Source organism: Lontra canadensis, unplaced genomic scaffold, assembly GCF_010015895.1.
Source record: "Lontra canadensis isolate GAN:19392208 unplaced genomic scaffold, GSC_riverotter_1.0 scaffold75, whole genome shotgun sequence".
In the NCBI taxonomy this organism is placed as follows: domain Eukaryota; kingdom Metazoa; phylum Chordata; class Mammalia; order Carnivora; family Mustelidae; genus Lontra; species Lontra canadensis.
The window spans coordinates 2,647,393-2,661,106 of NW_022631069.1; positions in this window are offsets into that span (position 1 = coordinate 2,647,393).

The following is a 13,714-nucleotide window of genomic DNA, read 5'->3' on the forward strand; positions in this document are numbered from 1 at the left end:
AGAAGGAGAAGGAGAAGGAGAAGGAGAAGGAGAAGGAGAAGGAGAAGGAGGAGAAGGAGAAGGAGAAGAAGAAGAGGAGGAAGGGGAAGGGGAAGGGGAAGGGGAAGGGGAAGGAGAAGGAGAAGGAGGAGGGGAAGGAGAAGGAGAAGGAGAAGGGGAAGAAGATTGATTCATACCTAATACCATAAACAAAACTTAACTCAGACATTGATTTCCTTATTTTAAAAAAATCATTTGTTTATTTGTTTATCTGTTTTAAAGAGAGAGTATGTACAAGCAGGGTCAGAAGCAGAGGGAGATGGACAAGCAGACTCCACACTGAGCAGGCAGCCTGACCCAGGGCTCGATCCCATGACCTAAGCCAAAATCAAGAGCCAGATGCTCAATTGATTGAGCCACCCAGGAAACCCTCAAATAGGTATTGATTTAAATCAGTAAACTTTTAGAAGTTGTGTAAAAGGAAATGGTACAAAAATCATTGTTATCTTGGGTTGGACAAAAATTCCTTAGCTACAGCATTAAAAGAAAAGAATTGATTAATTTGGTGTCATCAAAATTAATTTGTTCTTCAAAAGACACTTTAAAGGCAATGAAAAGATAAGGCACACACTGGGAGAAAATAATCTGCAAATTTCATATCTGAGAAATTGCTTGACCCATAACACATGAAATATTCTCAAAATTCAGTAGTAAGAGAACAACCAAAGAAGAAGAAGGTGGAGGAGTAGGAGGAGGAGGGGGAGGAGGAGGAGAAGGAGAAGTGAGAAGGAAGAAGGAGGAGGAGGAAGAGAAGAAGGGAAAAAAAGAAAAAAGAAAAATAAGAAAAAAGAAAAGTGGGTGAAAAAATGGAACAGACACTTCACCAAAGAAGATACGCAGATGGCAAATAAGTACATGAAAATATACTTAAGATCACTAATCATTAGAGAATGCAAATTAAAACCACAATGAAATATCATTTCTCCCATATTAAAATGCTAAAAATTAAAAGTGTGACCTAACTATGTGTTAGTGAGAATGTGGAGAAAGTGGAATTCTAATATACTACTGGTTGGAACATAAAATGGCAAATACGACAAACAGTGCTGCCATGAACATTGGTATACAAGTTTTTGCATGGACATGTTCTTTCATTTCTCTTGGGTAAATACCTAGGAGTGTAATGGCTGGATGTGCACCCCTAGGGCTTGCATGTTCTGGGTAAATGTCTAAAGTCCAATGTGTACACTCCCACCTCTGCTTCTCTTCCGTTTAACCCTGAATAAATGGGTCACTTATCCTTTCATATTTGTTGAAGCACAGCTATATATTTACAAACCTCAAAACTGGACCTCTGTTCTGTTGGACTTTATTCCCATGTAGTGTTGTTACACATTATTTGTCCCCTCAGACTGCTTTTGGCCATCCTTATTTCCTACTCTATCTCTCTGACTCCCCTTCTCCCTTCCATTACCCTTCCCTACCCAACCTCAAAAAGTGACTGGTTTTGGTTTCAGATCATTTTTCTAGGCTGCTCTGACCTGGGTTACTTCCAGCTCCCTTTGATAATTGCTCTCAGTCTTGTTAGGTAAATTCCTCGCCGGTTGGTGTGTGTACCTTGTCTCTAGTTGATGTGCTTTGCACATTTTCTTGACATTTGTTTGTTCCTGCTTTCAAATCATTAGCAAAGATGTTAAATAAAACCAGACCTGACCCTGCTCTCTGGGGAAGTGCCCTCAGTCCCCTGCTCCCCTCACTGGAGCTGTTCCTGGGTATTTATATCATTATCCTTCATTTCTGATCTCTCAGCCAGTTACTGAGTCCATGTGACCACATTGTTATCCAAAACAATCTGAACTGGCCTTAGAGTAGAAATGGCGTGGCAGGCTGAGCAAAACCCTTTACCCAAGTTCCAGATCCTTTACTAAAGACCTGGCCTCACTCTGTTTTTCTCCTCTGCAGAGTTTCTTGCACTCACTTCTTTCCATAAATCCTTTGTGACTTTATCCTTTCCAGATGTTGATGGATTTTCACTGTTAACATCTGTTTTATTACTATAACTATCCAATTTACTGGCTAGTAATTTCCACAATTAGCTTTCTTTTGCTTTCTTTATTGAACGTTCACACCATATTTAAGGCTTCTTCTCATTCTCTGCTCTTTATTTTCAACTTTCTTGGTAGTTTTCCAATGATTTTTCAAACTATTTTACTTCGACCCAGTATGGTGGCTCTCAGGGCTCCACTTTCTTGGTGACCGATCTGAGCTTCAGTGAAGGTGCAGTTTAACTTGAGTTTAGAGCTATTGTTGCTTACACCTATGTTGCCAGTTAATTCTTTAGGTTTTTTTTTCTTTTTTTAATTTTAACCTCACTCAGATAAAAAGAGAGAGAAAAGTTTTAATGAGGATATTAATAATAACTCTACTTATCTAGAAGCTTCTTATCTAGTCTCTTAGGTATCTAGCACACAGCAAAGAAATGAAGCAAAAACCACATAAAAATCCAAAAACCCAGAAATAATCAGAAATACTACAGACAGGCCAAAAATGATGTTATGAAGTCCACGTATTGAATGACAAAAACCTTCATCACTTTCTGTGTTCCCAGGTATTATCTTAGTAGTTTTCCTGTGTCCTCCATGGACAGTAAGATATGGGTTATCTCTAGCTTTCAGAAGCATTGCCTCTAACATTCTGGTACCAGGAGTCCATCAGGCCTGCCTAGCACTAGGATCTGCTATCTGAAGGCTCAAGACTGTATGATATTGAGTGAAAGAGGAGTAAATCTGGTGTTAGATTAGAATGCCACCCAGCCCAATCCATTTTAGTAAAACCATAACCCACATAGCTGATAGTATTTAAAAAAAAAAACTCCTGGAATTCTTTTCTTCCCATCTCCGCTTGAATCCTATTTATCATTTGAGATCATTTGACTTCCAAGTCACATCAGAACAAATGAGCAAATAAAATGTGGGGGGAGTGAAGTGGTTGCTATAAGCATCACTAAAATAACAACAAAAAGTGATAACTGCCAGGGAAGAAATAGAGAATCTAAAAAGGAAACGAAACTCAAAACCTCTGGAAGCTTAGAAGTTTTGGAGTCATTTAGTATAGGGGATGATAACTCTGGATAACTTTAATACCTTTGTTGGAATAATTCTATTTAGGAACAAGACAATAAATAATATTGATAATGATGATCCTGGATCTTGACTCAGAAAGAAAAGTTCACTTACACTCGGCAACTATATTTAAGGAAGTAAGGAAGCATGCCATTAGTTTTAGATTAATAGGTAATAGATGTACATCATTCAAAATTCAAAAAGGACAAAAGGGTACATAGGGAAAAGAAGGTTTCCTTCCACCTTTATTCTTAATCTCCAAGTTATTCTTTATTGATACAACCACTATAACTCATCTCTTTTGGACTTTTCCAGAGATATTCAAAATGCCTTTTGAAAAGCATGCTTTGTAAATCACTTCTAAAATTTGGATTCAAATAAATAAGCTCCAGGGATCTGGAAAATTCACTTAGGTGGAACTGCTTTTTTCTGAATTCAGGGTGAATTAGACATCACTGAGTGTGAATTTAGTTTTCTAGATTATTGGGACAGAAAGGGCTATTGTTGACCCCAGAGAGACTGTAGGAGAGACCTTGCTGTGCCCTTTGCAGAAATGGGAGGATTCTGACCTTTACCACTGATTGCTATAAAGACCATTTATTCAGCTCCTTTCCCCACCAGCTTTTCTTAATCCCATCATGGGCAAATGCACAATGGTTGGGGGGGAAAATGTATCTTACTTTAGGGGTAGGATGAGATGCAAAGAATGAGATATAAATGAGATATAAAGAATGATCTCTGTCCATAAGATACCTGGAATTTAATTTTTAAAAAGGCAAGCCATGCACAAAATACTGTAATATAAAATGTAATATTTGCTTAAGAGAACTTAGAATGCTAAGAGGAGAGATATCATTTAGAGGTAAAAGAATCCAGAAAAGCTTCATGAAAGAAGTAGCACTTGAGATAACCCTAAGGTGGAAAAACAGTAGGACTTCAACAGAACAGAAGGCAGAGAGTATCACAGGAGGAAAAGCATGAACAAAGATATGAAGGCTACAAAAAAAAAAAAGCACTTTGGACAAAACTGTTAATGCGATGATGATTTGATGTCCATTCACTTCCTTTTCTGAAACATTTCAAGCCTGCTCCTAAATCCTAGAGCTGCAACTAGACATCAGCCTGCAGACCCACAGGGTGTCTTTGGGAGGGAACAGTGATCAGGTCCAATAAGGCGGGGATAATCAAATTTATTTGTGTGCAGGAGAAGCCAACTGTCTCCTCCACTCTGACTCCAGCAAGTCTGCTCTTGGGACCTCTTTGCTGGCCGAATGTGCCCAAGCCATGAGTCTAGTTACAACTCCATGTTTTCCTGGAATTGTCCCTTGTATCTGTGGTGGTTCTTTAAGGAATATGCCTAGAATGTTCCCAGAATGCCAGGCCATCTGCTCACTCTGGCTTAGGTTGGCTCACGGCTGCCTCACTTTCCCGACGCAGATCCCTGAAGCAGGATCCAGGGCCAGGAGAAGGGGACAATGCCAGAAGGTGAACTTTCCTGGAAATGGGTTTGTATTTTCTGACACAGTTCCTTCCAAACTTTCCCTGGGGCAAGAGTGGCCTGAGACCATGTGTTTGACATTTCCCTCTGGCAGAAGCCCACAAGAGCTTTCATGTACAAGATGAATTTGATTAATGATGGAGCCAGGCAAATTCTTTTGTTTTAGGCTTGGAGGGGTGCTTTCATAGGTGTTGGGGTTCTTTACTCCTTTGCACTCAGTCTACCATTGTCAAATCCAGAGAGGGCACAAGAGAAGCATTTGTCTTGTTAGAAGACAAAACTTTATTTATTTATTTATTTATTTATTTATTTTTGTTGTTGTTGTTTTGAATCCCAAAAACATAGATTTACAGATCTCCAGAAGAGAACTCTCAGGTCACCTAGTTCAAATTTCTACTTTATGCAGAAATCTTCAGTATTCTGGACATGTTACTAGGTTTTAAAACCCATGAAAACAGACTATTTCTACCTTGTTTACTATAATATCCCCAGTGTCTGATTCATGGTAGGTGTTCTATAAATGATTGTTGAATTAAGATAGTTCAGTCTCTCTTGAATGCTTCCAGGGACAGAGAGATCAACGCATCGTAAGGCAACCCGTCCTATGTTTTGTTTTGTTTTGTTTCTTAAAGATTTTATTTATGTATTTGACAGAGAGAGGGAGATCATAAGTAGGCAAGGAGGCAGGCAGAGAGAGAGGGGGAAGCAGGCTCCCTGCCGAGCAGAGAGCCCAATGCGGCGCTCAATCCCAGGACCCTGAGATCTTGACCTAGGCAAAGGCAGTGGCTTAACCCACTGAACCACCTGGGCACCCCCCTGCTATGTTTTTAAACATTGTTTTTCATGGGGAAAATATTCTGAAACTGATAAATTGACATATTTTTCATTTCTAATCACATATAATCATGTTTCTTTGCAGCCACCATTACGGTTCTAGGAAAAAGAGGGAGGAACAAGGCTACCTTAGGAAGAAGGATAATAAGATACAGTTGGGCTCCCTATTAGAAGTGAGAACAAAAATAAAAGGAAAAAAATATAACCAATAAAATTTATGGTCCAAATTAGGGATGGGAATGTGGAAGAGAAAAATTTTGCTTATTAATTTTTAATTGTTTTTTAAATTGCAGTGTAATTAGTATGTAACTTTGTGTAAGTTTAAGATGTACAATGTGTTGGTTTAATATATTTATATCAATTTTTAAATCACTTCATCAATTTGTACAACAAATCCTGTCAGGATTTTATTTGAGATGGTATTGACTCTTACAGAACTCTTACAGATGAATTTGAAAGAACTGACATCTTCATAATATTGAGTCTTCTAATCTATGAATATGGTATATTTATTCACTTATTTAAGACTTTAATTTTGCTCTATAATTATTTATAGTTTTCAGTACACAGATCTGCACATCTTCTGTCAGATTTATTCCTAAGTATTTTATATTTTTGATGTTATTATAAATTGCATTTTAATTTTGATTTTTGTTTTAATATATGGAAATACAACTGATTTTTATAAATTAACTTTGTATCCTGTAAACTTGCTAAACTTAGTTATTTGCTCTAGTAGCTGTTTTGTAGATTCCTTAGGATTTTGTAATTGATGATCATGTAATAAAGACAATTTTAGATCTGTCTTTCGAAATCTATGTCTTTTAATCCCTTTTTCTTCTCTTACTGCACTGGCTTGGATCTCCACTACAATGTTGAAGAGAGTAGGTGAGTAGACGTTCTTACCTTTTTTCCAAGTTCAAGAGAGAAGGATTCAACCCTTCACCAGTAAGTATAATATTTTGCTGTAGGTTTTTGCAGATGACCCTTATCAGGACAAGGACATTCCCTTTTATTTCTAGCTTGCTGAGAGTTTTCATTCTAAGTCAATGCTAATTTATTCAAATGTATCCTCTGCACCTATTGAGATAAAAGCATGGATTTGTTTTAGTCTGCTAATATGGTAAACTACACTGATCTTCTTTTCTTTTTTAATTAACATATAATGTATTATTTATTTCAGGGGTACAGATCTGTGAATCATCAGTCTTACACAATTTACAGCACTCACCACAGTACATACCCTCCCCAATGTCCATCACCCAGCCACCCTATCTCCCACCCCCCCAACTCCCCAGCAACCCTCAGTTTGTTTCCTGAAATTAAGAATCTCTTATGGTTTGTCTCCCTCCTGAACCCATCTTGTTTCATCTTTTCCCTCCCTACCCCCCATGACCCTCCACCCTGTCTCTCAAATTACTTATATCAGAGAGATCATATGATAATTCTTTCTCCAATTGACTTTTTTGTTTAACATAATACCCTCTAGTTCTATCCACATGATTGCAAATGTCAAGATTTTGGTTTTTTGATGGCTGCATAGTATTCCAGTGTATATATATAAACCACATCTTCTCTATCCATTCATCTGTTGATGGACATCTAGGTTATTTCCATTGTTTTGCTATTGTGGACATTGCTGCTATGAACATTTAGGTGCACATGCCCCTTCAGATCACTACATTTGTATCTTTAGGGTAAATACCCAGTAACGCAATTGTTGGGTCATAGGGTAGCTCTATTTTCAACGATTATGACTATAAAGATGAAAATTTAAAAAATATTTTTAAAAAGGAATTGATAAGCTGTTGGTTAAAAAAAGAAAAAAAGGAGAGAATATGATCAGGCTGGAGACTAGAACAAAACCATATGCTAGATTTAGGGTATATTTTGATCTGTTAGAAGAAACTGTATCCAAAAATTTTAAAGAAAGAAAAACTTATATGTATACAAAAAATAAGGTTAAATACAATGAAGGGGTAGAACATGACTATAACAATGAATATTTTAAAAGATTTTTTAAAAGGTATTGATAAGATAAAATCATTAAAAAGGTTAAAATAGAAAAGGGGAAAATTAAAAAATAATAGAATAAGAAAATAAATTTTTTTAAAAGATTTTATTTATTTATTCAACAGAGAGAGAAAGAGATCACAAGTAGGCAGAGAGGCAGGCAGAGAGAGGGGAAGAAGCAGGCTCCCTGCTGAGCAGAGAGCCCCATGTGGGGCTCGATCCCAGAACTCCGAGACTCTGACCTGAGCTGAAGGCAGAGGCTTAACCCACTGAGCTATCCAGGCGCCCCCAAAAAATAAAATTTAAGAACTTAACTTGGAAAGACTGAAGTATCATGGGAAAAAAACCATGAATTCTATGTGTTGCTTTCCCTGTAGCTCTGGACTTCTGCTGTTATCATTGATCAGTGATCTTGGTCTTGGCTGGATATTCTTGCTGATCTTCTGGGGAAGGGGCCTGTTGCAGTGATTCTCAAACGTCTTTTCCCAACACAGAATTGTACCGCCCTTTCCAGGGGCTGGGCTAAGTAATCTGCTCGGGTTCCCTCTTGGCTGTTTTTGTTCCCTGAACACTTTCCATAGAGCTCTGGAGGAGGGGGATGAAGATGGCAGCCTCTCAATCTCTTTCCCCAGAGGAGCAAAGAGCTCAGGCCCCACTCCTCAGTGCATCCTCAGAGAAAAGTAGTCAATCCCTCCCATCTCCCTGGTCTCTGGCTGCACTCTGAGCTCACCCAGCCTGTGACTGAGCATTTCTGTCTCTGATGCATGGCCCCGTTTGGTGTCTCCAAACCCAGTAGATTCCTGCAGCTCATTCCTGTGCTGCTCCTCCCAGAGGAGGAAGGTGAGTCTCCCCTGATCTTCTGCTTGTGGGGTCCCTCCTCGAAGAGCAGTGGTCCAACTGTGCCTCAGATCATAGTTTAAGGTAACTGTGAGCTGAGAGCTCACTCCTCAGCTCCATCTCTGTAGTTGGTTTCTCCGCTCTGATACCTGGGAGCTCTGCCACACTCAGACACCCCTGGTCTTTTTGTGAACCTGAGGGACCTGAGACCACACTGTCCCCATGAGGGCTCCACCCACCCCCCTTAACCACTGGAGGGACATCCCTTAGTGGAGCAGACTTCTAAAAGTTCTGATTTTGTGCTCCGCTGATCTATCACTTTCCAGGAGCCGGCCCCTCCCGCTGCAGTCTCTCTTCCCATATATCACCTCAGATTCACTTCTCTGCATGTCCTACCTTCCAGAAAGTGGTCGCTTTTTTGTTCCTAGAGTTGCTGCTATTCTTTTCTTCAATCTCATGTTGAGTTTGTAGATGTTCAGAATAGTTTGAGAACTAGCTAGCTCAACTCCTAGAACCTGATTAAATTTAGGTCTCCTACTCCTCCACCATCTTGCTCCTTCTCCCTTGATTACTATACATTTTATAATAAATCTGGAAATCAGGTAATGTTAATTCTCTAACTCTGTTCTTTTTTTTTTTTTCCAATTTGTTTTAGCTATTCCAGATCCTTTGTGTTTTCAAATGAATTTTAGAACCATCTTGTCAGTTTCTACAAAAAAGCTACTGGGATTTTGATTAGGCTTGTTTGAATCTATAGAATAATTGGGGAAAATTGGTATCTTAACAATATTGAATCTTCTAATTCACAAACACAGTATCTATCTGCATTTATTTAGATCTTTTTTTAATTTATCTCAGCAATGATTTTTAGTTTTTCAGTGTATAGACCTTATCAGATTTATCCCTAAATATTTCATATCTCATTTGTTGTAAGTGGTGTTCTTTAAATTTCACTTTTGGTTGTGCATTGCTGATATACAGAAATACACAATTGATTTTTTATATTGACATTGTATGTTGCATCCTTGAGAAACTCAGTGATTAACTTTAGTAGCTTTTTGTGGATTTCATCAGATAATCTCCATAGACAATTATGTCATCTGCAAATAAAGACAGTTTTGTACTTCCTCCTTTCCAACTTGAGTGCCTTTTATTTCTTTTCATTGCCTTACTGTACTGGTTAGAACCTCAAATACAATGTTGAACAGTATGATGAAGGGTGCACAATCCTTGTCTTGTTTCTGATCTTAAGAGAAAGCATTCAGATTTTCACTGTTAAGTGTGATGTTAGCTATTGGTTTATCATATATGTCCTTTATCTTGTTGGGGAAGTTTCCTTCTATTCCTAGTTGCTGAGACTTTTTATCAGGAATGGATGTTGGATTTTGTCAAGTGTTTTTTTCCTGCATGTATTCAGATAATCATATGGATTTTCTCTTTTAAATCTGTTAGTATGGTAAGTTACAGTGACTGATTTTTCAAACATTAAACCAATCCTGCATTCTTGGGATAAACTTGACTTGGTCATACTATATTATTCATTTTATATATTGTTGGATTCACCTTGCCAAAAAAATTGTTAAGAATTTCTGCATTTATGTTTATTAAAGATGTTTGTCTATAGTTTCCTTGTAATGTCTTCAGTTTAGGTATCAAGGTAATGCTGGCCTGGTAGAATAAATTGGGAATTATTCCCTTCACTTCACCTTTCTGGAAGAGTTTGGATAGAATTGATATTATTTCTTCCTTAAGTGTTTGATAGAATTCCCTTAGTGAAGTCTTCTTAGTCTTGAATTTTGTGGGAAGGTTTTCAACTATGAATTCAATTTCTTCAATAGATATAGGAATATTTGAGTTACACAGTTTCTTCTAGAGTAAGCTTTGGTAGTTTTACCCTTCAAGAAATTTGTCTGTTTCATCTAAGTTGTCAAATTTCTTGGCCTGAAGTTGTTCAAAAGATTTCTGTTATTTTTAAAATATGTGTATAATCAACAGGATAAATCCTTTTTCATTCTGTTACTGGTAACTGTGTCTTCTCAATTTTCTGATCAGTCTGGCTAGAGTTTTATCACTTTTATTGAGTTGTTTTCTTCCTTAGACTTGGGTTCTAGGAGCAAGTTGGTTAAACAAACAGAACACTTTGTATCTGTTTCAACCACAACAATTGACTAGTCTTTATACTCATGCTTGACCCTCCTTCTTACTAGCCCTGACTCAGTCTCCCACTCCTTCCCCAAAGTCAGGTTCAGGAATTCACACAGGGTTTACACCCTTGCCAGCAGGACCATCACAGAAATTTTTCAGTGATAATGCTCTATCAAACCAATTAAATAGCATTGCTCTTGAGCAGAGAGATGGTCAAAAGGAACACATCATAGTTCAGCTTTCATAGGGCAACATCAGCTCTCACTCCTACTTGACATAAGCCACTGGGAGTAAATGAGGTGTAAGGTACAACAAAAACATTTCCCCAGGGCTGTAGCCACAGAAAAGCAAGAGTTTCAGGCTCAGGAGTGGATAAATTGAAGAGGAGTCAACATTGTCCATTTGTTATTCCTTTCATTACCTATTATTTTGTAAGACTATAGGTTAAGTGGAAAATATCAAGTAATTCTTAATTCAGGAGATCAAGAAGAGATGGAAGGATTAGAAATAGGTTGTGGAACATGATAAAATTTACCCTATGGGCAATGGACAGTTCTCATCAAGGTTTTTTAATCTGAGGGGTGATGGTCTCCAATCTTTGTTTTGTTTCATTTCAGAAAGGCAGTGTGGAGGATGGGCTGGAAGAGCCAGGACTAGAAGAGGAGAACGTGTTAGTAGGATATTGGGTCAGGCCTGGACCACAGGGGTAACAGTGGGAGACCCATTAAGTATAGTGTGATGGTAGAGACACCTGGGTGGCTCAGTTGGTTAGGTGTCTGCCTTTGGTTCAGGTCATGGTCCTGGGATCAAGTCCTACATCAGGCTCCTTTATCAATGGGGAACCTGCTTTTCCCTCTGTCTGCCACTACCCCTGCTTGTGCTCTCTCTCTTTCCCTGACAAATAAATAAATAAAATCTTTTAAAAAAAGAAGAAGAAAGAAAAGAAAAGAAAAGAAAAGAAAAGAAAAGAAAAGAAAAGAAAAGAAAAGTATAGTATAGTGTGATGTTGAAGAGAGAAAAAAAATGAAGGTATGGAGGCTACCCTATTGCTTAGGTCCTTACTGGAAGAACATTATACAACCCCACAAATATATGCCATCAAAACCACACTAAGTTTTTCTGCAATTCAACCTCCACTTAGCTGGACACCCTGAATCCTCATGGTCATGCTAAGTTCATCTGTCATGAGGGCAAGTGTGATGGAGGGTGAGTTAGAGTAGAACAGATGATAGTTCATCTGGTTCTATTAACCTCTTACTCTTACAAATTCTGTGAAAACATTTGAGCATGAGAGTGCATTCCAAGGCTCTCTCAAGAGCAACTTATAAGAGATTTGTGCTAGCAAGGAGCCTTGAAGGATAAGCTTCATGAGCATCATGATAAATCTCTTTTGCCTGGATCATTACAATTGCTCCTAACTGGCTTTCCCATTTCCACTCTTTTCTCACTCTTCCAAACCCATTTCCACATAGCAGTTGGCATTATATTAAAAGATAAAACCTGATTATGTCCTTCTTTTACTTGAAATGCCTCAATGGCTTCCCACTGCACTTAGAAGAAAAAAATTTTTCCCAATTTCTTACTATGGTTTAGAATGCCCTGGCTTGAGGAAATTCCTCTCCAACCTCTTCTCATACACAGATCCAGACACATAGATTTTATTTAATTTCTCTAACCTGCTAATAACTTCTTTTCTTATGGGTTTTGTCCATGGCACTTTTCTTCCTATAATGTTCTAACCCCATATAGTGGACAATGTAGTTACCTCTTCAGTATCCTTTGTCCTCTTTTCCAGGGGATTGCAGTCTCCTATGTCACAGTGGACTCTGCTTAGTATAAGTCAATCAGCGTCAACCCGTCCCTCTTGCTCTAAAAGGCCTAAACCAAACATATCCTTGCATTTTTTTGGCTATAGAGGTTGGTTCAAGGTTCGAGGATAAGTCCAATTAATGAGCAAAACTCGGGATTTTCCTTCTGTTTGTCAAGAGGTGCTTTCTCTTCCCCCCGCATGTGAATAAAGAAGCAAATGGTCCAGTTGCTGCTAGTGAATAACTTACAATTAGCCTGTGGTCAAAACAGACACATGGAAGAGAGCAGGGCCAAGAGTAATACAGAGAAGTGGAGTTGGAGCCTTGATCAAATTGATCCTGAAGGCATAATGCCTTGAGAATTTTTAGTCATGTGAACCAAAAAAAATTTCCCTTTATTGTTTAAGCCAGTTTGGGTTAATTTAATGTGACTAATAACGTTGTTTTGAAAAAATTAAAGTGTGACTGGCAACATAAATATGTTAGTTACTGCTATGGAGTCAGCTTTTTTTTTTTTTTTTTTTGCATTCAGTATGCCTTTGTTACTAAGCCTTTATTACTTTATTACTATATATTTCTACTCTTTTTTTTTTTCTTTTTAGGCTCCTGTGGAAACTTGGTTGTTATGATGTGCGCTCAGCTTTCAGTGGTGACAAGGTTTCATTTATACATTAAATCTACTCTTTTTTAGATAGCAATTTGAGGTGGCTCTCTGATGCCTCTGATCTGTGTGTAAACATAGACAAAGATGTGGGCAGCAAAACTCTGTGTGTACTTGGACATGAGGCGCCATCACGATGACCCAGGATATGCCTATATTAATTGGTTAAATAATCAACAAAATAAACACACTTGAAAATCCTCATAGAGAACTCATGTACCATCAGGAAGACTCCCTCAGTGTGTGGAGTTTGTACTGAAAACCACTGAAACACTCAGGATTTGGAGTCAGAGACCTAGGTTTGAGCCCTGGCTCCCTGCTTCCTGCTCTGTGACCTTGACAAAGATTACCTTCTCTGGATACTTGGTTTCCTTGTCTCCAACAGGAAAAACTTTTATGAAGTATCTGCTGTGAGCCAGGACTATAACACCTTCCTTCTCAAGCTAAAAGGGTTGTTTTAGGGATCAAGTGAGGTTATTTAGGAGGAAAGATTGTACAAAACAAAAGCTTAGTACAGTTGCTAGTTATTTTGTTTTCCGACACTTTACTTTCTTTCCTTCTGAGCTGGACAGTCTTCAAAATTTGACTCCAAGGTGCATCTCACACTTACCCTCTGCGATTTTATCAAACCTTCTATAAATCTAACAGGTCTCTCACTTGCCTGTTTACCTGGCTATCTCTTCTCCCCTGCCATGATACAGATTAGGTCAGGGCTTGGGCCCAGCATAGTGCCTGGAACACAGGAGGTAGACAAAGTGCATGCTTGTTAGCAGATGGATCTGAAGGCTGTGGGTAGGGAAGATGAGGCCTGAGAAGC